At 44.6% G+C, this 23,680-nt stretch overlaps 1 protein-coding gene across 3 annotated transcripts in view; it reads right to left on the bottom strand.

The window, feature by feature from the left end:
* GRB10 (growth factor receptor bound protein 10) overlaps nt 1-16,608 on the bottom strand; it is a 126,791-nt gene extending 110,183 nt beyond the window's left edge. The window contains exon 1 of one of the 3 annotated variants that reach the window (XM_060781515.2): nt 16,285-16,608. The gene's annotated coding sequence lies outside the window, so the exon portion shown is untranslated. Of the gene's footprint in view, nt 1-15,623; nt 15,735-16,284 lie in introns of those variants that run through there. The other 2 variants (XM_067470155.1, XM_067470154.1) reach the window with 2 other exon arrangements.
* Between the last annotated feature and the right edge of the window lie 7,072 nt (nt 16,609-23,680).

Raw genomic sequence — 23,680 nt, 5'->3', positions numbered from 1 at the left:
TGCAAGAGAGCTTTACAGCTTTGAAGCCAATGGGATTTTGGCCTGCATCAATAGGAGCATAGTGTCTAGATCTAAGGAAGTAATGCTACCCCTCTATTCTGCTTTGGTTAGACCACATCTGGAATATTGTGTCCAATTCTGGGCACCACAATTCAAGAGAGATATTGACAAGCTGGAATGTGTCCAGAGGAGGGCGACTAAAATGATCAAGGGTCTGGAGAACAAGCCCTATGAGGAGCGGCTTAGGGAACTGGGCATGTTTAGCCTGAAGAAGAGAAGGCTGAGAGGAGATATGATAGCAATGTATAAATATGTGAGAGGAAGCCACAGGGAGGAGGGAGCAAGCTTGTTTTCTGCTTCCTTTGAGACTAGGACGCGGAACAATGGCTTCAAACTACAAGAGAGGAGATTCCATCTGAACATTAGGAAGAACTTCCTGACAGTGAGAGCCGTTCAGCAGTGGAACTCTCTGCCCCGGAGTGTGGTGGAGGCTCCTTCTTTGGAAGCTTTTAAGCAGAGGCTGGATGGCCATTTGTCAGGGGTGATTTGAATGCAATATTCCTGCTTCTTGGCAGGGGGTTGGACTGGATGGCCCATGAGGTCTCTTCCAACTCTTTGATTCTATGATTCTAAGAAGCCAATAAAAGCACCCTCTCTTGTATTCTTATTAAATATGTTTACAAAGGTTGAAGAACTGAGTAAAATATCCAAAGATCTCAAAACCTGTTCAGCTTCATATGGGTAGCTTCACATAGGACACAGTCTGTCTAACATTCTGGGCCCCAACCATAAAGGGCTTTAGATATGCTAATTAGATATGGTGGCTACATATTTTAATGGCTTTTATATATGTTTTAATATTGTTATGTTGACTGTTTTTAATTGCACTTTTATGAATTCATGGCATTGCATCATGCCAATCTGTAACCCGCCTTGAGTCGCCGTATAGTTGAGAAAGGCGGGCTATAAATGTAAATAAATCTCTCAGTTGCACCTAGAAATGGGTTAAGAGTCAACATAATGTAAAATGGAAAGGGAGTTATCCCTGTCCTTCTAATAGTTGTCTCATTATGAAGCACACTACTTATTTGGTCGCACATCATTGTTGCCTGCTAGGTATGAGAATGTGGCTCAATCATATTTAGTGGAGATTTAAGATTTCACTCCATGAACTGAATGTTCTGCTTTAAAGAGCTTTGTTTTAAGCAATGTCACACACATTCTTCTTAGTAGTTTATACACACTGACATAAAACAAGGTCAATGTTTCATATGAAATGCCAAGAATACCAACTTGACTATCGCCATATAATGATTCATCACTGGCCATAAAGTGCCCACAACATTATGTCTATCATCTCTCTCCAATATTTCCATGAACTAGCTCTAAGTGAGTGATAATTTAAACAGGGTACTTATGCCCAATGAATGCCTCCATTAGAAAGTCTAAAAAATGTGTATACTGTACAAACATTTCCTGAACATGTACATATGCCTCAGCAACTGCAAAGCGAATCTATTTTTGCTTGAAGGCAAGCAAATTTAAGAATGCTATTTAAAACAAAACAAATGAATTTCAAGTCCAAACATATGGAACAATTCTTATAATTACTTTTTGTAATAAATAGGAAGAAAATAAATCTCCATTTCTCTCCTAAAAACCTATTTGGAAAAAGTGTTGTTTTGTTCCAATTCTCCCATTACATGGTCATTCTTCCTTTGTTGGTGCTTTCTGAAATATGTGGACATAGATAGATGCAGAGCAAAAGAGCTCTAGCAGCCAAACTATTTAAAGATATTAAAAACAACTATGAAATGTTAGTGTAATGCACTAACTACAATTCAACACCTACTTAAAAGACAAGTAACACCTTCCCAGCTCAGGAACATTGTTCGTAGCAACAGTGGATCTTATCAGGTATAGGCAAACTTCGGCTCCCCAGGTGTTTTGGACTTCAACTCCCACAATTCCTAACAGTAGGTGAGCTGGATGGGATTTCTGGGAGTTGAAGTCCAAAACACCTGGAGGGCCAAAGTTTGCCCATGTCTGTTCTAGGATTTCTAAGGAGTTGAAGTCTAGAATGTCTGTAAGTGCTGGCTAGGACTTCTAGGAGTTGAAGTTGAGAACATAAGGACAGTAAAAGATTAAGAATTACTACTTTATAGAGCAGGGGTCCTCAAACTAAGGCCCGGGGGCCGAATACGCCGCTCCAAGTTCATTTACCTGGCCCTTGTTCAGTCTGAAATTACTTGAAAGCACACAACAACAACCAAAGTCTGAAATTACTTGAAAGCACACAACAACAACAACAACAACAACAACAACAACAACAACAACAAACCTATCTCAACAGCCAAACGCAGGCCCACACTTCCCAGTTTATATTGGTTAAAATTGTTCTTCATTTTAATTATTGTATTGTTTTAACTGTTTTTTGCACTACAAATAAGATGTGTGCAATGTGCATAGGAATTCATTCATGTTTTTTTTTTCAAATTTTAATCCGGCCCTCCAACAGTTTGAGGGACTGTGACCTGGCCCTCTGTTTAAAAAGTTTGAGGACCCCTGTTATAGAGTAATGCCCACAATTGTTTTACAAAGGATCACACTAGTCAAGACTAAAGTATGTGAGCGATATAAATTCCAGTTGGCAGACTAAACAGTATTTCTCAACAGACAGATGATCAAAAACTCATAGAAATATCAACTTAGCAATGCAATCATGAGAAAACATCCTAACACATACCTTTAGTCGATGCTTTCACAATATTTTTTGCCTTAAGTCCAAAATATGAATTAGAGTTTTTCTAACCAACGGAATCAGAAAACATTTAAGCAACATTAGTTGCAATCTTCTCAAAACCTTAAAATGCTATTAACCAGCTTTGGAACAAGCCAAAATCTGAAACTATGGTTTGGTACTGGTTTAATATCTTAACATGTTCTAAAGTCAGCAGCCACAACTTCATGGTCTTACTGAAATAAGATTATGATTATGAGCTTTTAAGTTTGCTTCCACCAGTTAGGCCCCATCTATACATTTAATGCAATTCAAGGCTATCTTCAAACTGCAGCACTAGACAACAATTGGCCAGGTAATTGTGTGGGGAAAAAAACTTTTAATGCACATTAATGCTCTGTGGTTTGTGTAAGCACCATCCAGGTCTCATAATAATAATAATGATGATGATGATGATAATAATAATAATCCTTTATTTGTACCCCGCTACCATCTCCCGAAGGACTAGGTGCGGCTTATAAGAAGCCGAGCCCACATACAACAATAAAACAACAACAGAAATACAGCAAAATAAATCAAACTAAACTTGTTCCAAAACAAACTTGTTCCAGAATTTCCTATCATTTGCAAAGAGAAATCATTTTCTTCAATACTGGTTTGAAACTACATTGCAAGGTCAGTGAGGGTGGGACCTTAATCTAGGCCAGGCGTGGAGAAACGTCGTCCCTCCGGGTGTTTTGGACTTCAACTCCCACTATCGGCTGTTAGGAATTGTGGGAGTTGAAGTCCAAAAACCTGGAGGGGCAAAGTTTGCCCACATCTGGTCAACGAACAAGTCAGCCTAGGACACATCCCTCTCACTTAAAACCTTCCTAGATCACAATTTCAAGAGACAAGGTGACCATATCCTGCATTAATCTTCTAAACTTTTTTAATGAGGAAAAGCTTTTAACTGCTTGTAGAACAGAAACATTTTCTGCCACATTTCTTGCTTCCACTGAGCAGTTTTAAGCTTGTGAAGGTTTTTCTCAAAACCATAAGTTACTACTGTTCAAACTCAGTTCGATTAAACCCAGTTTCCTTCCTGAACTTAAACATGTCTGGGTGCATGGCAAACCCCTACCCCCACTGGTAACTAGAGATTACAAGCACTCCCTTTCAGTTAAAATAATTTGGGAGAAGTATCGAGGTATGGTCCTCTGACGTTCAGCAGAGGCCATGGACTGACCAGTCCTAATCCAATATTAACCAGTATATTGCAAAATTTAGTCTTTGTAGACAGGAGCAAACTGGTTCCTTTATGCACAAAATAACCACTGAAAGTTGTTGCATCCCAACTCTGTGAAGAAAAGCACTTTTCTTTAGTTCCATCACCAGTAGGGAATCTCCAGCCCTCAAATGCAATCTAGCTCACAAGGATATTCTCATTTAATTTGATCTAGGTTGTGCTAGCTAGATGAATAGCCAGACCTATGCAACATTGCATACAACACCTGATATCAAAGACAGTGACATCAAAAATCAAATGGAATTTCACAGAGACCAGAGAGGTAAAGATTACTAGGGGTAGGGGGTGGAACTACAGCTTCCAGACTCCCTACAACTCAAGATCCTCTGCCATAGCTACAATTTGTTCAAACACCCAATCTCCTTCTCTGTCTATTCCTAATCTTGTCCTCTATGTTACCACTATTTGCTTCCTCATTTTATCTAGTTACTAGCTGTCCCCTGCCAGGTGTTGCTGTGGCCCAGTCTGTTGATCTGGAAAATAAAGTAATGAGAACGTGTTGGTTTCTAATATATGTAATTTCTTTATGCTTGTGGATAAACAGTATTTCTTGCTGTTTCTTTGTCAATGTTGATGTGGAGAGTGTCTGGTTTGCCCACCCTGGAACATGCAACATATCATTGTACTTCTTTAAGGGTCCCTTTCAAATCTATGATACTATCTATATCTATGTGTATCTATGTATGTCTATGGCTGGATGGCTCTTTGTCAGGAGGGCTTTGATTACGTTTTCTTGCCCTGATGAAGGGAGTTGGATTGGATGGCCTTAAATATTTTCTGATGGTTATGGGGGTTCTGTGTGGGAAGTTTGCCCCAATTCTGTTGTTCGTGGGGTTCAGAATGCTCATTGATTGTAGGTGAACTGTGAATCCCAGTGACTACAACTCCCAAATGTCAAGGTCTATTTCCCCCAAACTCCATCTCTGTTCATATTTGGGCATATTGAGTGCTTGTGCCAAGTTTGGTCCAGATCCATCATTGTTTGAGTCCACAGTGCTCTCTGGATGTAGATGAACTACAACTCCCAAATTCAAGGTCAATGCCCACCAAACCCTTCCAGTATTTTCTGTTGGTCATGGGAGTTCTGTGTACCAAGTTTGGTTCAATTCCATCGTTGGTGGAGTTCAGAATGCTCTTTGATTGTAAGTAAACTATAAATCCCAGCAACTACAACTCCCAAATGACAAAATCATAATTTTTGAGTGATGGTCACTCCTTGTGTTGTGAGACGTTTTGTTGCCAAATTTGGTGTGATTTCATTCAATGGTTCTTTTGTTTTTAAGGTACTCATTATGCACAGAGCATTTATATATATATATATATATATATATATATATATATATGTTCTGACTAATGTTAACTAAAATCATCATAGCAGCAGAGGGATGGCCATCTTCTCTATCTTATTCTGTCTTTTCTATAAAACAGGTGAGTTTTGACCATAACCAGATGTTCTCCCACACTTCTGCCTACACAGAATAAGAGATAGAACCCAGATTGACATTTAAAATTGATTATTTGTGCTTTGTGACATGTGGACCCACTCCAACCCTCCATGAAATCTTTCCACAAACTGATACAAAAATGGACCAGCACCAATTCCATCATGCCATAAGAATTTGCAGCTGAAGGACCCCACATGATCAGTAAGAAGTGATAGGTTACCTCTACATACCTCTTGATAGAGGTGTTCTAGGATCATGTATTGGTTTCAAATAGACCTCTTTCTGATCTGTCATTTCATGATACTAGAATAAAATTTAAAATGAATTAGGAGCTCCTGGTGGTGCAGCGGGTTAAACCACTGAGCTGCTGAACTGGATGACCAAAAGGTTGGTGGTTCAAATCCGGGGAGTGGGGTAAGCTCCTGCTGTTAGCCCAAACTTCTGCCAACCTAGTAGTTCGAAAATATGCAAATGTGAGTAGATCAATAGGTACCGCTTCTGTGGGAAGGTAAGGGTGTTCCATGCAGTCATGCCAGCCACATGACCTTGGAGGCATCTACAGACAACAGTGGATCTTCAGCTTAGAAATGGAGATGAGCACCACCACCACCCCTGAATCAGGCATGACTAGACTTAATGTCAAGGGGAAACCTTTACCTTTACCTAAGGATTCCTATCTCAAATCTATGCACAATAGCAGTATTACTTATTATTATTATTTAGCAGGTTTGTATACCAGTCTTCTCACCTCCATCGAGGGACTCAGGTCGGTTTCCAACATCAATATTACAACAATCATTAAAAACATCATATTCCAGATTACACTAAGACATTAAAAACAAATACAGTAGTGAGAAGTGCTGAATCTGTTTACTTTTACATTTTGGTGGAGCTATATTTTCTCATTTGGTAATGATGTTTATTTAGTGGGGTCCAGTTCACACAACATTTTCTCAGAAATCTACAGATAACTACAGATAGCCCAAAATAGGAGAACCTTCCCATCGTGAGACATGCTTTTCTTCAAAGTCTAGTTCCCATGGGCAAAACATATATTTCTCCTTGCTTAAATTAAGTTTCATTTCAAATATTCTAGTCAGAACAATGGCCAGTATTCTGGCACCATCAAAACAATGACCCTTTATTTCAAAGACTTTCTGCCATTTTCTTTTTAAAAGAATCTAATTTACACTTTTGATTTTAATTTACACACACACTTATGTGTGTGTGGGGGGGGGGGGGGTGCAGCAGATTAAAGTGCTAAGCTACAGAACTTGATGACCGGAAGGAGTAGTTACAGGTTGCCCTGGTTCAAATATGCGGGACAGGGTGAGCTCCTGTTGTTAGCCCCAGTTTCCACCAACCTAGCAGTTCGAAAACATGCAAACGTGAATAGATCAATATTTATTATTTATTAACTACATTTCTATACTGCTTTTCTCACCCCGGGGGGGACTCAAAGCGGTTTACAACATAATAAATGGCAAATTCAATGCCTCACATATATATATAAATATCCCATATCTAAATCAATAACATATAACTGCAGATAAAAACCATTAAAACTATAAAAACATCAAACATAGACATAAGCATGAAACATGTTATTGCTGCAATTAACAATGTAGATCCTGTCTCTTCCTCCCCCCCCCCCCCCCCCCCCACCAACTCTCTCTCAGGTACCACTTTGGCGGCCACATGACCTAGGAGGAGTCTATGGACAACACCCACTCTTCGGCTTAGAAATGGAGATGAGTACGACCCCCCCCCCCAAAGTCGGACTCAACTAGGGGAAATATTTACCTATATATATACACACACACACACACACTGTTTTTAGTTTATTGATCTGTCAGAGAGGTTCATGTCTCTGTCCATCGCTGTCCCATATGATGGCCAACTGCACTGCACCATCCCACTCACTTCCTTCCACGCCTGCTGCCCAACCCAGGGGTCACATTCAAGAAAAGGGGGTGAGGGTCTGGCCCCCTTGTCTGCCAACTCACCCTGCCACTGCTACTGCAGTCTTGCAACTGATTCCAGCACCCAGCATGCCTCCTCTACGTCCAGCCCACTTCCCTTAGTTGGTGAAGCTGCCACCTGGACTTGCGACCAATACAAGTGGCATCCTGCTCATGCCAGTGCCAGGACATAGTTAGCTGCTCTAGGTCAGAGACTGCATGTGGCCTCAGGGCCACACTTTAACAACTCCTGCTGTGCAATACCTTTACAGTCTCTCTGAGCAGAAGATTCTTATCCAATATCCCAAAGCCATCTAGTAGCTAAATTAGGTTATGACACAGTCTATACAGTAAAAACACAGACAATGTACTATTCTTCCAGTATTAGTCACGTGCAAATTTCAGATAACACTGAGCTATCTTGAAAGGCTGATGTGAGCACTACAGAAATATGCATCTTGAAACATCTGTGGAATTCATTTCCAAAAAGGTACCAAATCCATTTGAATACATTTTACAGGATGTGCATTCTTTTGCTATAAAATGAAATTTTCCAAACCCTGCAACTGAAGCGATTTGATACATTTTGATAGCATTCATCTGCACATCATTGTCATCAATGATCACTCTTGGCTGATAATAATAATAATAATAATAATAATAATAATAATAACTTTATTTATACCCCACCACCATCGCCCCAAGGGGACCCAGGGCGGCTTACATGAGGCCAGGCCCAACAAATACATCAATACAACAAAGCAAGCAAACAAATAAAATAATACAATTAATATAACTGCGTGACCGCATCTCCATATATGAACCCACACGATCTCTCCGATCATCTGGAGAGACCCTGCTCACGATCCCACCTGCATCACAAGCGCGATTGGTGGGGATGAGGGACAGGGCCTTCTCGTTGGTGGCCCCCTGACTCTGGAACTCTCTCCCCAAGGATATCAGACAAGCCCCAACATTGACAGTCTTTAGGAAGAGCTAGAAGACGTGGTTGTTCCAGTGTGCCTTCCAAGAATAGGAAACTCCTAGCATCATGTCCCAATTGCACTTTACTAGAGATTAAAATTGTCTGCACACCGCACTTATCTCCAAAAACCTATCCATCTCACCTGTCATGTTCAGCATTTTAAAATTTTAATCATTACATTTGGCCCAGTCTTAGTTTTAAATGTGTCATGTTATTGTCTAATGTTTATTACTATTGTTTTAATGTTTATTGCTTGTTTTATGAGTTTATTTATTGTTGTATTTGCTATGCTGTTGTTGTATTGATGTGTTGGGCCTCGGCCTCTTGTAAGCTGCACCGAGACCTTCGGGAGATGTTAGTGGGGTATAAATAAAGGTTTATTATTATTATTATTATTATTATTATTATTATTATTACTAACATATAAGCAGTAACACACAAGAGGTTTAAAACACTATGGGCAGGGCCAGATGTAGATTAAAAAATTTAAAACACTGGCCGTGCACAGAAGTAGGGTATGTCTAGAATAGGGGGGTTTTAGAGAGTAATATAAGGAGATTACTCCAGCGGGTCGATAAAGTGCTTCAGAAGACATATTGTAGAAAATTGGTCAGATCAGGGCCTTATTTCCTTTATTCAGGAAAGGCACACTGAAACAACCACATTTTCAAGCACCTCCTAAAGACTGCCAATGTGGGGGCTTCTCTGATAACCTTGGGGAGTGAGTCCCAGAGTCGGGGTCAACCATAGAGAAGGCCCTCTCCCTCGTCCCCACCAGTCGCACCTGTGAAGGGGGCGGGAGCGAGAGCAGAGCCTCTCCAGCTGATCGAAGAGATCGTGTGGGTTCGTAAACAGGAATGTGGTCATGCAGGTAGGCGGGTCCCAAACAGTTCAGGGCTTTGTAGGTAAGAACCTGCACCTTGAATTGGGGCCGGAAAATGAATGGCAGCCAATGGAGCTCCTTAATAAGGGGGGTTGACCACTCCCTGTCAGTCACTCCAGGTAGTAATCTGACTGCCACCCGTTGGCCCAATTGAAATTTCCGTATTCAAGGGCAGCCCCATGTAGAGTGCACTGCAGTAATCCAATCTGGAGGTGACTAAGGTGTGGACCACCATGGCCAGATACGACTTCACGAGGTACGGTGACAGCTGGCGCATAAGCTTCAATTGTGCAAAGGCCCTCCCAGCCACCACCAACGCCTGGGCTTCAAGCATTAGCGATGAGTCTAGGAGAACACCCAAGCTGCGGACCTGTGACTTCAGGGGGAGCGCAGCACCATCAAGCACAGGTTGCCACCCTATACCCTGATCCGGCTTACAATCGATCTGGAGGACCTCTGTCTTGTCGGGGTGATTGTTGGGGTATGATTGTCTTCCAGAGATTGAGTCTTGGCAGTGGGTCCATAAATGACTGTGAATTCTGGAGCCACATGGTCTTTCACATTGAGGGCATAGCTTTCCAGATGAAAGACCATCACAACAAGAGTTTGCTTGACGTGTCTTCCTCTTGGCACATTTCTTCCTGTCGCCCTGTTTTCGTGCCTCTTCAAAATCCATAGCACTATTGCTAACAGCTGACCTCCAGTTACAGCCCTCGAGTGCGAGAGCTTCCCAGTTCTCAGTGTTTATACCATGTTTTTTTAGTTTACTTTGAAGCCCATCTTCAAATCTCTTTTGTTATCCACCAACATTTCATTTTCCATTCTCAAGATGAGAATAAAGTAACTGCTTTGGGAGATAGTGATTGGACATTCAGACAATGTAACCAGTCCAGTAAAGTTGATGGCAGAGGGCCATCATTTCAATGCTGGTAGTCTTTGCTTTTGTCACAACACTTGACAGTTGTCTGCCTATTCTATTCCTAACCAACAATCGTCTGCCACCTATAACTCGTTTTTCAATTTTGGGGGATTTGGTACCTTTTGGAAACAAACTCCACATCTTAATAAGCATTAATAATGAAGCATATTACTAGAAGTTTTCCCCTACACACATCCCCATTATTTATCCATGAGTCTACTTTAAAATCATCAATACACCTGTAATATTGAAAAACCCCACTACAGCCCTTACTGTTTTTTTAAATGGTCACCGAGTCACAGAATCATGAAGTTGGAAGGGGCCTCAAGGGCTATTATGTCCAACCCTCTGCTCCATGCAGGATATCCGGGTAAAGCATCAGCAACAGGTAGCCGTCCAATCTCTTTTGTAAGATACCCAGACAAGGAGACCCCACCACTTCTGTAAGTGGTGGGTTCCACTGCCAGATTGCGTTCTTACTGTTAGGAAATCCCTTCTACTCGCCAACCACAATCAAGATTGCTGTATGGTCCAAATATTAGGCCTGGCCATGTCCTCCTCCTCTCTGTGACAGCCCTTGAGGTACTTCAAGACTACACCAAGCTGAACATGATCACTTGCATTCCTCACTCAAACCTATCAAAGAAGGTATTACCCTCCGTTTACATGACAGTGTACTTATTTCTCATGCCAGTAAGGTAATGTTCAAGATCCTGCAAGGAAGACTCCAGCAATACATGGAGAGAGTTGCCAGATGCACAAGCTGGGTTTAGAAAAGGCAGAGGAACGAGAGACCAGATTGCCAATATCCACAGGGAGTTTCAGAAAAACATCTACTTCTGCTTCATTGACTATTCTAAAGCCCTTGACTGTGTGGATCATAATAAATTGTGGCAAGTTCTTGGTAGTATGGGCATACCAAATCACCTTATCTCTCTCCTGAGGAATCTGTATAAGGACCAAGTAGCAACAGTAAGAACTGACCACGGAACAACAGACTGGCTCAAGATTGGAAAAGGCGTACGGCAGGGTTGTATCCTCTCACCCAAGCTATTCAACTTGTATGCAGAACACATCATGCGATGTGCAGGGCTTGACAAATGCAAGGCTGGGGTTAAAATTGCTGGAAGAAACATAAACAACCTTAGATATGCAGATGATACCACTTTGATGTCCGAGAGTGAGGAGGAGCTGAGGAGCCTTCTAATCAAGGTGAAAGAAGAAACCGCAAAAGCTGGGTTGCAGCTAAACATAAAAAACCCAAGATTATGGCAACAAGAATGATTGACAACTGGGAAATAGAGGGGGGAAACGTGGAGGCCGTGACACAGTTTGTATTTCTAGATTAGTGCAGACGCAGACTGCAGCCAGGAAATCAGAAGACATTTACTCCTTGGGAGGAGAGCAATGGCCAATCTCGATAAAATAGTGAAGAGTAGAGACATCACACTGGCAACGAAGATCTGCACAGTAAAAGCAACAGGGAAGGCTGAGCTGAAGGCTGGTCGACGGGGAAGGCTGAGCGAAAGGAAGAGAGATGCTTTTGAAATGTGGTGTTGGAGGAAAGTTCTGAGAGTGCCTTGGACTGCCAGAAGATCCAACCAGTTCATACTTCAGGAAATAAAGCCTGACTGCTCACTGAAGGGAAGGATAGTAGAGGCAAAGATGAAGTACTTCCAACTCTTCGTGACCTCATGGACCATCCCAAATCATGAGAAGACAGGAAAACTTGAAGAGAATTATGCTGGGGATTGGAAGGAAAAAAGAAGAAGGGCCGACCAAGGGCAAGATGGATGGATGGTATCCTTGAAATGACTGGCTTGACCTTGAAGGAGCTGGGGGTGGTGACGGCCAACAGGGAGGGCTGGCGTGGGATGGTCCATGAGGTCACGAAGAGTTGGAAGCCTGGCCCCGCCCTCTGGCCATGCCCCCTTCCTCCCTGTGACGGCCCTTGAGGTATTTAAAGACTGCACCAAGCTGAACATGCCCACTTGCATTCTTCACCCGAACCCATCAAAGAAGGTATTACTCTTCGTTTACATGACAGTGCACCTAACTGTTGCAGCAACCTTCTTGTGATACTATGAGATGTAACAGGGCACGATCCCAATTGGCCTGTAATACATCATGATGTCAAACATGGAGGCAACTGAACTTTAGCTAAGTAAATGGAGAGAAAAGAATTAAGCATATGAGTTTTCCTACTGAAGCCAATTAGGGCAATATACACAAGAGAATCATAGAATCAGAGTTCGAAGGGACCTCATGGGCCATCCAGTCCGACCCCATGCTAAGAAGCAGGAAAATTGCATTCAAAGCACCCCACGACCTTCTGGCAAAAAAACTAGTCCAATGTGGCCTAGGCAAAACTACAGTGAGGTGGATCAGTAATTGGTTAAATGGACGAACCCAGAGGGTGCTCACCAATGCTTCCTCTTCATCCTGGAAAGAAGTGACGAGCGGAGTGCCGCAGGGTTCCGTCCTGGGCCCGGTCCTGTTCAACATCTTTATTAATGACTTAGATGAAGGGCTAGAAGGCATCAAGTCTGCAGACGACACCAAATTGGGAGGGATAGCCAATACTCCAGAGGACAGGAGCAGGATTCAAAACCATCTTGACAGACTAGAGAGGTGGGCCAAAACTAACAAAATGAAGTTCAACAGTGACAAATGCAAGATACTCCACTTAGTAGAAAAAACGAAATGCAAAGATACAGAATGGGGGACAATGCCTGGCTCGAGAGCAGTACGTGTGAAAAAGATCTTGGAGCCCTCGTGGACAACAAGTTAAACATGAGCCAACAATGTGATGTGGCAGCAAAAAAAGCCAATGGGATTTTGGCCTGCATCAATAGGAGCATAGTGTCTAGATCCAGGGAAGTAATGCTACCCCTCTATTCCGCCTTGGTTAGACCACACCTGGGATATTGTGTCAAATTCTGGGCACCACAATTGAAGAGAGATATTGACAAGCTGGAATGTGTCCAGAGGAGGGCGACTAAAATGATCAAGGGTCTGGAGAACAAGCCCTATGAAGAGCGGCTTAAAGAGCTGGGCATGTTTAGCAGGAAGAAGAGAAGGTTGAGAGGAGATATGATAGCCATGTATAAATATGTAAGAGGAAGCCACAGGGAGGAGGGAGCAAGCTTGTTTTCTGCTGCCCTGGAGACTAGCATGTGGAACAATGGCTTCAAACTACAAAAAAGGAGATTCCATCTGAACATGAGGAAGAACTTCCTGACTGTGAGAGCCGTTCAACAGTGGAACTCTCTGCCCCGGAGTGTGATGGAGGTGCCTTCTTTGGAAGCTTTTAAACAGAGGCTGGGTGGCCATCTGTCAGGGGTGCTTTGAATGCAATATTCCTGCTTCTTGGCAGGGGGGTTGGACTGGATGGCCCATGAGGTCTCTTCCAACTCTAGGATTCTATGACAGATGGCCATCCAGCCTCTGTTTAAAAGCTTCCAAAGAAGGAGCCTCCACCACACTCTGGGGCCAAGGCATGTAGCCGGGGGGGGGGGGTGTTTGAGGGGCTTTAGCCGCCCCCCCCCCCCAAATTCTCATGGTGGCCCTCGAGAAGGCCTTACTGGTGCATTATTTAAACTGTTATGTTTATTCATATCACGATCTGATCACCATGCTCAATATGGGGGTATTGGTGTTACAATACAAAAGGTTTGCTAGGGTAGACCCTCTTTCACTCAGACTCAGCCCCCCCCCTCCCCGAATCAAAATCCTGGCTACAGGCCTCCCTGGGGCAGAGACAGGCCCGTAGCCAGGAGCTGAGTTTGATTCAAAGGGGGGGGGGGGGGACTGAGTCTGAGTGAAAGAGGGTCTTTACAAAAGGTTTGCTAGGGTAGACCCTCTTTCACTCAGACTCGCCCCCCCCCCCCCCGAATCAAGCTCAGCTCCCCCCGAAACATAATCCTGGCTACGGGACTGCCTCTGCCCCAGACAGGCCCGTAGCCAGGATTTTGATTCGGGGGGGGGGGGGGGAGTTTGATTCGTGGCAGGGGGCTGAGTCTGAGTGAAAGAGGGTCTACCCTAGCAAACCTTTTGTATTGCTACTCCAATAACCCCATGCATATGGGATATATTGAGCATGGTGATCAGATCATGATATGAATAACATAACAGTTTAAATCAGTGGTTCTCAACCTGGGGGTCAGGACCCCTGGAGGGGTCACGAGGGGGTTTTAAAAGGGTCGCCAAAGACCATCAGAAAGCACAACATTTTCTGTTAGTCATGGGGGTCCTGTGTGGGAAGTTTCACCCAATTCTATCATTGGTGCAGTTCATAATTCTCTGATTGTAGGTGAACTATAAATCCCAGCAACTACAACTCCCAAATGGCAAACTCTATTTTCACCAAACTCCACCAGTGTTCATATTTGGGCATACTGAGTATTCATGCCAAGTTTGGTCCAGATCCATCATTGTTTGAGTCCACAGTGCTCTCTGGATGTAGGTGAACTACAACTCCCAAACTCAAGGTCAATGCCCACCAAACCCTTCCAGTATTTTCTGTTGGTCATGGGAGTTCTGTGTGCCAAGTCTGCTTCAATTCCATCGTTGGTGGAGTTCGGAATGCTCTTTGATTGTAGGTGAACTATAAACTACAACTCCCAAATGACAAAATTAATCCCCCCAACCCCACCAGTATTCAAATTTGATCCAGTGATGAAAATACATCCTGCATATCAGATATTTACATAATAACAGTAGCAAAGTTGCAGATATGAAGTAGCAATAACAATAATTTTTTGCTTGGGGGCCACCACAACATGTGGAACTGTATTAAGGGGTCGTGACATTAAGAAGGTTGAGAATCACTGGTTTAAATAATGTACCAGTAAGGCCTTCTTGCGGACCACCATGAGATTTTCGGCTACATGCCCGGCTACATGCCTGGGCAGAGAGTTCCACAGATGAACGGCTCTCAGTCAGGAATAAATGTTAACCTGCACTGGTCATCTTCACTTCAGGCAGTGTATGCAAAATACACAGAAAGAGTGAAAAGAAGAGACTGGGCTGCTCTCTCTTTAAGTGGAAGGACCAAAGGATGCAACAAGTAGAAATCAGCATGTAACAAGTGGGAGAATTCAGAAACAGGGGCTCGAAGGAGACACAGACACCAAAGCGAAGGCAGAAGGAATCAACAGCTGTCACAGGACCAGAAAGAAGAAGATTCCTCCCTCAAAGCAACCAGTGGTTCCTTTTTTCCCTGCACTCTTGGAGGGAAGGTGGCCAATCCTCCTCGGGGGTGATCAAAGCAGCCCAGGCCTTGCCTCAGAGTTTGCCCTGGCTCTTCCAGCCCCGCACGCTGGAAAGTTTTGCAAAGCATTCCTCACTCTTTTGGGGGAAGACGCCACCAGCACAATGGGAGCGAGACCAAGCAGACCCACCTTGGCATCGCCTTTACAAAGTTGAAAGAACAGCTATACGAGGCGTGCATTGCATTACCGGGTGGGTGCAGAAGTCCTGGCTCCGTCCTTCCTCCTTAAATCCGGGGAAGTGCCCACATTCGATTCCCCCCTCCCCTCACCTCCCCTCAGTACACGCGCGCGCGCCGCATTCCCTCCCTTCAGGAGAAAGGCGAAAGGGAGCGCGCGCCCGCCACCGCCGCCCCTGATTGGCAGAGCCGGGCAAGCCCCTCAGAGCTCGTTGCTTAAGGCCAGGGGCGGAGGGGGAGGGGAGGGGGAGGAAGGGAGAGAGGAGGAGGAGGAGGAAAAAGGCTGGCTCCACCCTGGTTTATGATGCAATGTGGAGAGGGCACCCAAGCTCCGGCCGGGAAGGGAAGTTTGCACGCCCCTCACGAAGCGCAAGGGAAGGGAAAGGAAGGGGGGCAAGTTGAGAACCACCCTTTCCCCGAGCGCGCGCACACACACACACTCTCTCTCTTTGCTCCCGAGAAGGCACGCGCCTGGCGTCCTCTCGCGAGCCGCAGAAACAACTCCCAAAGTTCGTCCCGTGCGAACTGCGCGCGAGGAGGGAAAGGGCCACGACGCCCTGCGCGCGCGCGCCCCTCCTGCTTCCTGTCAAGCCCCTCCGCGACGGGTGACTTACCTGCAAAGTCAGTCAGAGAGTGATTGAGGGAGTGAGCGGCGCGCTCGGCTCCCGCTCCTCCTCCTCCTCGTGGCCTCCCTTTCCGCCTGCACCTCCCTCTCCTGAGCTGATTAAGTTTCTCGCAGCCTGGACTTGGCAGCGCGAGGGGAAGGAAGGGCGCCTGCCCTCTCCGGGAACTCTTTCCTGGGGAAACGAAGGGGAAGGAGACGGAGGGAACCGTCTGGTCTGGCGCCCCTCCTCAAGGAAGGTTCCGCCTGGGAAGCCTCGCGCCAGCTGACTCGCCCACCCCTCTCTCCCTCTCTCTCGCTCCCTCTCTCTCCTCAGGCGATGGCCCCTCCCCCTCCGGGGCGCGCTAGCCCCGCCCACGGTCCCTCCCTCTCTCCCTCTGCCGCTCGCGCACGCAGTCGCAGCTCGCGCCGGAGCCGAGGCCAAGTTTGGCTCGGGATTCAGGCTCGCTCGGGAAGTCCCTCAGACGTCGGGAAAAGAGGGCCTGGGTCCCTCAAGGGGCATGGCGGAGTGGCTTCTGAGGAAATATGCCTCTTTCCAACTTTCCCCGCCCCTTTTCCGCCAGGGGAAATGTCTACACCGCCCTAGCTCTATACCTCAATACAACACCGCCTGAGCTCTGCGAGTGCAGCATTTTCCGAATGAAGCAGAGAGTATTATCGAAGGCTTTCATGGCCGGAATCATTGGGTTGTTGTAGGTTTTTTCGGGCTGTATGGCCATGGTCTAGAGGCATTCTCTCCTGACGTTTCGCCTGCATCTATGGCAAGCATCCTCAGAGGTAGTGAGGTCTGTTGGAAATAGGAAAATGGGTTTATATATCTGTGGCATGACCAGGGAGAGACAAAGAACTCTTGTTTGCTGGAGCTAAGTGTGAATGTTTCAACTGACCACCTTGATTAGCCTTTGATGGCCTGGCAGTGCCTGGAGCAATCTTTTGTTGAGAGGTGATTAGATGTCCTTGTTTGAAGTAGAGCTGCTAGAACAAGAACAAGTCACGAGAATAAAGACGAAGATCCACCCACAGGAAAAGTGTTCCTGCCATACATCAAGGGAACCACTGACTGCATAGGGCACCCAAATACCTGGGAGTCACCCTGGATCGTGCTCTTACCTACAAGAAGCACTGCCTGAACATCAAGCAAAAAGTGGGTGCCAAAAACAATATCATACGAAAGCTGACTGGCACAACCTGGGGATCACAACCAGATACAGTGAAGACATCTGCCCTTGCGCTGTGCTAGTCTGCTGCTGAGTATGCATGCCCAGTGTGGAACACATCTCACTATGCTAAAACAGTGGATGTGGCTCCTAATTAGTACTTCTCTAACTACCTTTGATGTAGAAGCCCTCGTTACATGGCCAATGATTAATAAATCAGGGAGTTGATATCCAAAATGTCTCTTATCAGAAGTAAGGAAAGGGTTACGTCAGCGTGCAGAAGAAGTAAAGACCACCAGCACTGAAGCAAGCGTCTGGAGAACAAGCCCATGAGGAGAGGCTTAAGGAGCTGAGCATATTTAGCCTGAAGAAGAGAAGACTGAGAGGAGATATGATAGCCATGTATAAATATGTGAGAGGAAGCCACAGGGAGGAGGGAGCAAACTTGTTTTCTGCTTCCCTGGAGACTAGGACGCGGAACAATGGCTTCAAACTACAAGAGAGGAGATTCCATCTGAACACGAGGAAGAACTTCCTGACTGTGAGAGCCATTCAGCAGTGGAACTCTCTGCCCCGGAGGGTGGTGGAGGCGCCTTCTTTGGAAGCTTTTAAACAGAGGCTGGATGGCCATCTGTCGGGGGTGAATTGAATGCAATATTCCTGCTTCTTGGCAGGGGGTTGAACTGGATGGCCCATGAGATCTCTTCCAACTCTTTGATTCTATGATGGTCCTCCAGGAACAGCCCTCCCCTTGGCTGAGAGGCTGGCCAATCACAGCTTTTGGTGGGTGAATTCGCTGTCTGTTTCCAAAAAGGAAGAGAAGAACAGGCAGAGAGTTCTTCAGCCTTCTCTGCCAAAGATTCCTAAGACCATCAGAAATATGTTTTCTTATGATCTCTGATGACCCTTCTGAAACCCCCTCGCAACCTCTGCAGGGGTCCCAGGTTGAGAAACACTGTTTTAGAAAAGAGCCAAAAACTCATTTGAGTAGAATCCTCTCAAATGGAATGCAACCAAAGGTAATATGCAAGGTGATTGGCTTCAGTTATTAGACTGAGTGACCTTTGTCTCTGATCTGATAGGAAACAGAGAATATGCCGGTGCATTAAAATAGCAGTTCTTCCAAAGGGTCTACTCTCCCATAAACAACTTGTTTTATAGTATGCATACTAGAGACACATTAAAGTAGACTTTGGTAAAAAAATAATAATAATAACATCTGGTTTAATCACAACCTTCATTTGTTCAGCATACACAATTTATCAGTCAGTTACAGATATGTTTGAGATAGTTTCTGTCCGATCCGGTCAGAACACCTCTCATAATAATCCACAAGCATTTGCAAGTATGCAATCTGAGCAGTCCAAAACTCTAAAGAAGTCTGTGCTCGGCCCAGAGTGGATCATGTGGTCTGCAGCCCCTCCCACAACTTCTCAGGAAAAACATAGAGCAAAGAAAGAAAGCTGCATAGCAGAACATACATCCAATGAGGAAGCAACAGGATTGTAGATGATCAATTTACTAGAGGAGGTTTTAAGAAGGTTGTAATTTCCAACACGGCTAAATAATTTTAGACCAAAAACAGGCAACAGCTACTGCATTATCTGTGGTTTTAAACAGTTCTTCCTTTGTGCATGAGGCAGGGCATTGTGGACTAACATAGGCAGAGGCGACCCTAGGTAATTTTCAACGGTAAGCAAACAGTATTTTGGTGCCCCCCCCCCCCAACCAATCACTGGTATATATATATATATATATATATATATATTCTGTTCGTTGTGGGAGTTCTGTGTGCCATATTTGGTTCAATTCCATCATCGATGGAGTTCAGAATGCTCTTTGATTGTAGGTAAACTATACATCCCAGTTCTGTTAGAAATGTAATATAATTTGACTGGTTCTGTTAGAAATGTTATATAATTTGACTGGTTGTTCTGACACGACAAATAAATATACATCCCAGTAACTACAACTCGCATATGTCAAGATCTATTCCCCCCCCCCCCCCCAAGAGCGCCTCAAGAGCTCCCCTGGGCAAAATCAACTATACTGCAAATGCTTACTTTGCGTAATGGGTTGAGCCGCCCCTGCATATAGGTGCTGAGTTGTTTGTCCTGCTCCTCGAATCACACAAGGTGGAGGATTCTTCTAGGTTGTGCCATTTAGCCATGTTGTCTTTTGATCTGCCCACTCCACTTCTGAGTCTGTTCAGGGACTTCCGACTTGTCCATTCTTGGTTTGCCCCTGGAGGAAGACCCTCGTGGGGGGCCACCTAACTGGAATAGCCTGTTGCTGGAGGAACATTAGGACGAGTAGTGGTTCTCCTGAAACTTTTTCTTGATTTGAGCCTACTGGGAGGAGGCTGAGAGCCATGCAGTGGATGGCTTTCACAGTGTTCAACCTTATTTCTCTCATAGTTGGCAACAACTTCCCATAGCACATCCGGGGGGGGGGGGGGGGCAATGCTAGCTAGCTTATAGAGCAGGCATGGGCAAACTTCAGTCCTCCAGGTGTTTTGGACTTCAACTCACACAATTCAAAACTGTAGGAGGTGAAGTCCAAAACACTTGGAGGAGGGCCAAAGTTTGCTCATGCCTGGTACATATAAATGAAACCTTTACTGATCATAAATCATAGATTTCTTTCCAAACAATTGCATATCATTTTTACTCTGTGTCAAAGGCAAAAGCCAATTTGCATACCAATGAGATGGATACATATGAAATCTTGGCAGAATATTTGATCCTGCAGCATGGAAGACAACTTCCAACATTTTTCATGCCTGGCTTATAGCTTCAAGTTGGCACGACTCTATTTTTTTCTCCTTGATTCATGTAAATTCCTAAAATAACCACTAGTTGGCAGGCTGCACAGATTTCTCACAAGTTTCCACTCACAATCACTCGCTTGATTATCAAGCAAAAAGTGTGTGATACAGATAATATCATACAAAAGCTGACTGACACAGCCTGGGGATCACAACCAGTTACAGTGAAGACATCTGCTTTTGCTACTTTGCTGCCCAGTGTGGAATACATTCCACCGTGTTAAAACAGTGGATGTGGCTCTTAATGAGATATGCCACATTATCATAGGATGTCTCCTAAACCGCTGGAGAAATTATACTGTTTAGCTGGTATTGCACCACCTGATATCCCCCAGGAAGTAGCAACCAGTAATGAAAAGACCAAGGCATTGTCAGCTTCGGCCCATCCTCTGTTCAGATATCAGCCAGCATGCTAACGTCTTAAATCAAGAAACAGCTTCTTAAGATCTACAGAGATGCTCGAAGGAACACCTCAGCAAGCGAGAGTCCAAAAGTGGCAGGCTGAAACCCAGAACTTCAATCAGTGGCTGATACCGAATGAGAAACACCCTCCTGGGCACACAGAAGACTGGGTGACTTGGAAGGCACTGAACAGACTGCGCTCTGGGAACACAAGATGCAGAGCCAACCTTAAGAAATGGGGCCACGACATGCTAGTGTGGAGAAGAGCATACCACAGACCAAGTATTACAATGCAGTTTGAGCCCTGCCACATGCATAATGGAGAATCTTCTTACAGCGACAGCAGAGGCACTCGAAGTGGCCAGCTTCTGGTCAAAGGACATGTAACATAATGCCAAGTTTTTAACTTTGTGGTTTTTATACATTATAACTGCATTCTCAATTTGCTTTTGACACAATAAATAAATGCTGTCTGAGAAATGTTTATGTGACCCCAAATATATGTATGTAACTATGTATGTATGCATATCGATCGTTTATTGATAATCAGCAAGGCTTTCTAAATAGACTGATTCTCCTTTTTGTGAAGTACAGCTGAAGCATTTCCAGCAGAGTCCGCAGTAAACACTGAACATTGTTGCTAAAAGATTTGTGTAAATGGGTGGCATTCAGAAACTTTTTACTGTTTATTGTCAAAAGCTTTCACAGTTGGAATCACTGGGTTGTTGTGTAGTTTCTGGGCTGTATGGCCATGTTCTAGCAGCATTGTCTCCTGATATTTTGCATGCATCTGAAGATCATCTGATTTATTTATTATTTATTTATTTATTTAGAACTTTTATATACCGGTCTTCTCACCTCCAACGAGGGACAGGCCGGTTTACAACAGAGAAGTTCATACATAATACTTAAAACATCACATCCTATAAAACTCTATATAAAACACATTAAAATACAATCATATAATTACATAAGGCCAAGTCGTTCGAATAAAATCACAATTCATCACCATCCACCGTGTGGTCAAGGGTTATTGAGTCACTCATCAAATGCTAAATTCCAGAGCCAGGTTTTCACCAATTTTCTAAAGGTCAGGAGGGAAGGGGCAGTTCTAACCTCCAATGGGAGAGAGTTCCAGAGCCGAGGGGCCACCACCGAGAAGGCCCTGTCCCTCGTTCCCACCAGACGCACTTGCGAGGGTGGTGGGACCGAGAGCAGGGCCCCTCCAGAAGATCTTAACAACCTTGATGGTTCATAGGGGAGAATCTGTTCGGACAGGTAAACTAGGCCGGAGTTGTTTAGGGATTTATAAGTCAACACCAGCACTTTGAATTGTGTTCGGAAGCTAATTGGCAGCCAGTGGAGCTGGCGCAACAGAGGAGTAGTATGCTCCCTGTACCCCGCTCCTGTTAGTAATCTGGCTGCTGCTCGTTGGACTAATTGCAGCTTCCGGGCAGTCTTCAGAGGCAACCCCACTTAGATGGCGGGATGTAACCAGAACGTGGACCACAGTGGCCAAGTCAGACTTCCCAAGGTACGGGCACAGCTGGCGCACAAGTTTTAGTTGTGCAAAAGCTCCTCTGACCACCGCGCCGAGACCTGGGGTTCCAGGCTCAGCGATGAGTCCAGGATCACTCCCAAACTGAAGATTCCATCTACAGATGAAGGCAAAATGTCAGCAGAAAATACTGCTAGAATACAGCCATACAGCCCAGAAACCACACAATACCCCACTTTTTACTGTTGCCAAATTTTTCGGGACCCCAACGTTGAGCAAAGGGTTTGGAGTCAGATCCACAGTTTAAGAAGGAGTGGCTTAGGGGACCCCAAATGGGGTCACAACCCATAGTTGAAAAAACTTGGTCTAGATATGGATTTGTGTTTGCATTGGAGTGTCTTTCAGTGACGCTGAATAGACTTTTGCAGTGTGCATAGTTTACCTGGAGAGAAAATTAAGCTCTTGAGTTCCATCTCTGATGCATGGGTTTTCCTCTAAGCTAGATGTGGGCAAAATTGAACTCATGGATGGTAAACAGCAGGTCCAGGAGCCAGTTTCCCCCTTTTCCTAAATTCAGAAATGGGCCACCAAAATTAAGTACTAAATTCTAGCTGTAACTTGGAAATGGTGTTAAACAGGAAATGGTTGTTTTAATGAGTTCCCAGGTTTGTTGCTGAATTTTGGCAGTATGAAGGAGAGTACAAAAACAAACTGAATGTAGGCCAAAGGCTGTGTTTTGCCCACCCCAGTGTGAGGGAGCATAATGAATTGGAAGAACCACTAAAATCATAGAATCGTCGCGTTGGAAGAAATCACGTGGGTCATTCAGTCCAACCATGAAAAGCACAATCAAAGCACTCCCGAAAGATGGGTATCCAGCCTCTGTTTAAAAGCCTTCAAAGAAGGAGCTTCCATCACACCCCGAGGCAGAGAGTTCCACTTCTAAACAGCTCTTCTAAACAGGTAGTTCTTTCTAATGTTCAGATGGGATCTCCTTTCCTGTCATTTGAACCCAGTTTGACTTAATGTGAGACTTTACTTTTTCTTAATTTCTTTTGAACAGTGTAACGTTAACTAAGATTAAATCACAGACATCTATACAAGTACAGTATTTACTTGAGTCTAATGTGTCATTTAATCTAATGCACACCTTAATTTTCAAACCCTGAAACCAAAAATAAGTATTTGTACTCGTGCACCAACTGCGACCGTACCTCGGGAAGGCGGATCTGGCCAAGGTGGTCCATGCCTTAGTCACCTCTAGACTAGATTACTGCAATGCACTCTACGTGGGGCTGCCCTTGAAAACGGCCCGGAAATTTCAAATGATCCAACGGGCAGCGGCCAGGTTGCTAACTGGGGCACCTTACAGGGAGCGGTTAACCCTCCTGTTCAAGGAGCTCCACTGGCTGCCATTCATTTACCGGACCCAATTCAAGGTGCAGGTTCTTACCTACGAACCCACACGATCCCTTCGATCATCCGGGGAGGCCCTGCTCTCGAT

This window comes from Anolis sagrei, chromosome 6, assembly GCF_037176765.1.
Source record: "Anolis sagrei isolate rAnoSag1 chromosome 6, rAnoSag1.mat, whole genome shotgun sequence".
NCBI lineage: Eukaryota > Metazoa > Chordata > Lepidosauria > Squamata > Dactyloidae > Anolis > Anolis sagrei.
This window is presented reverse-complemented; position numbering and strand designations above follow the sequence as displayed.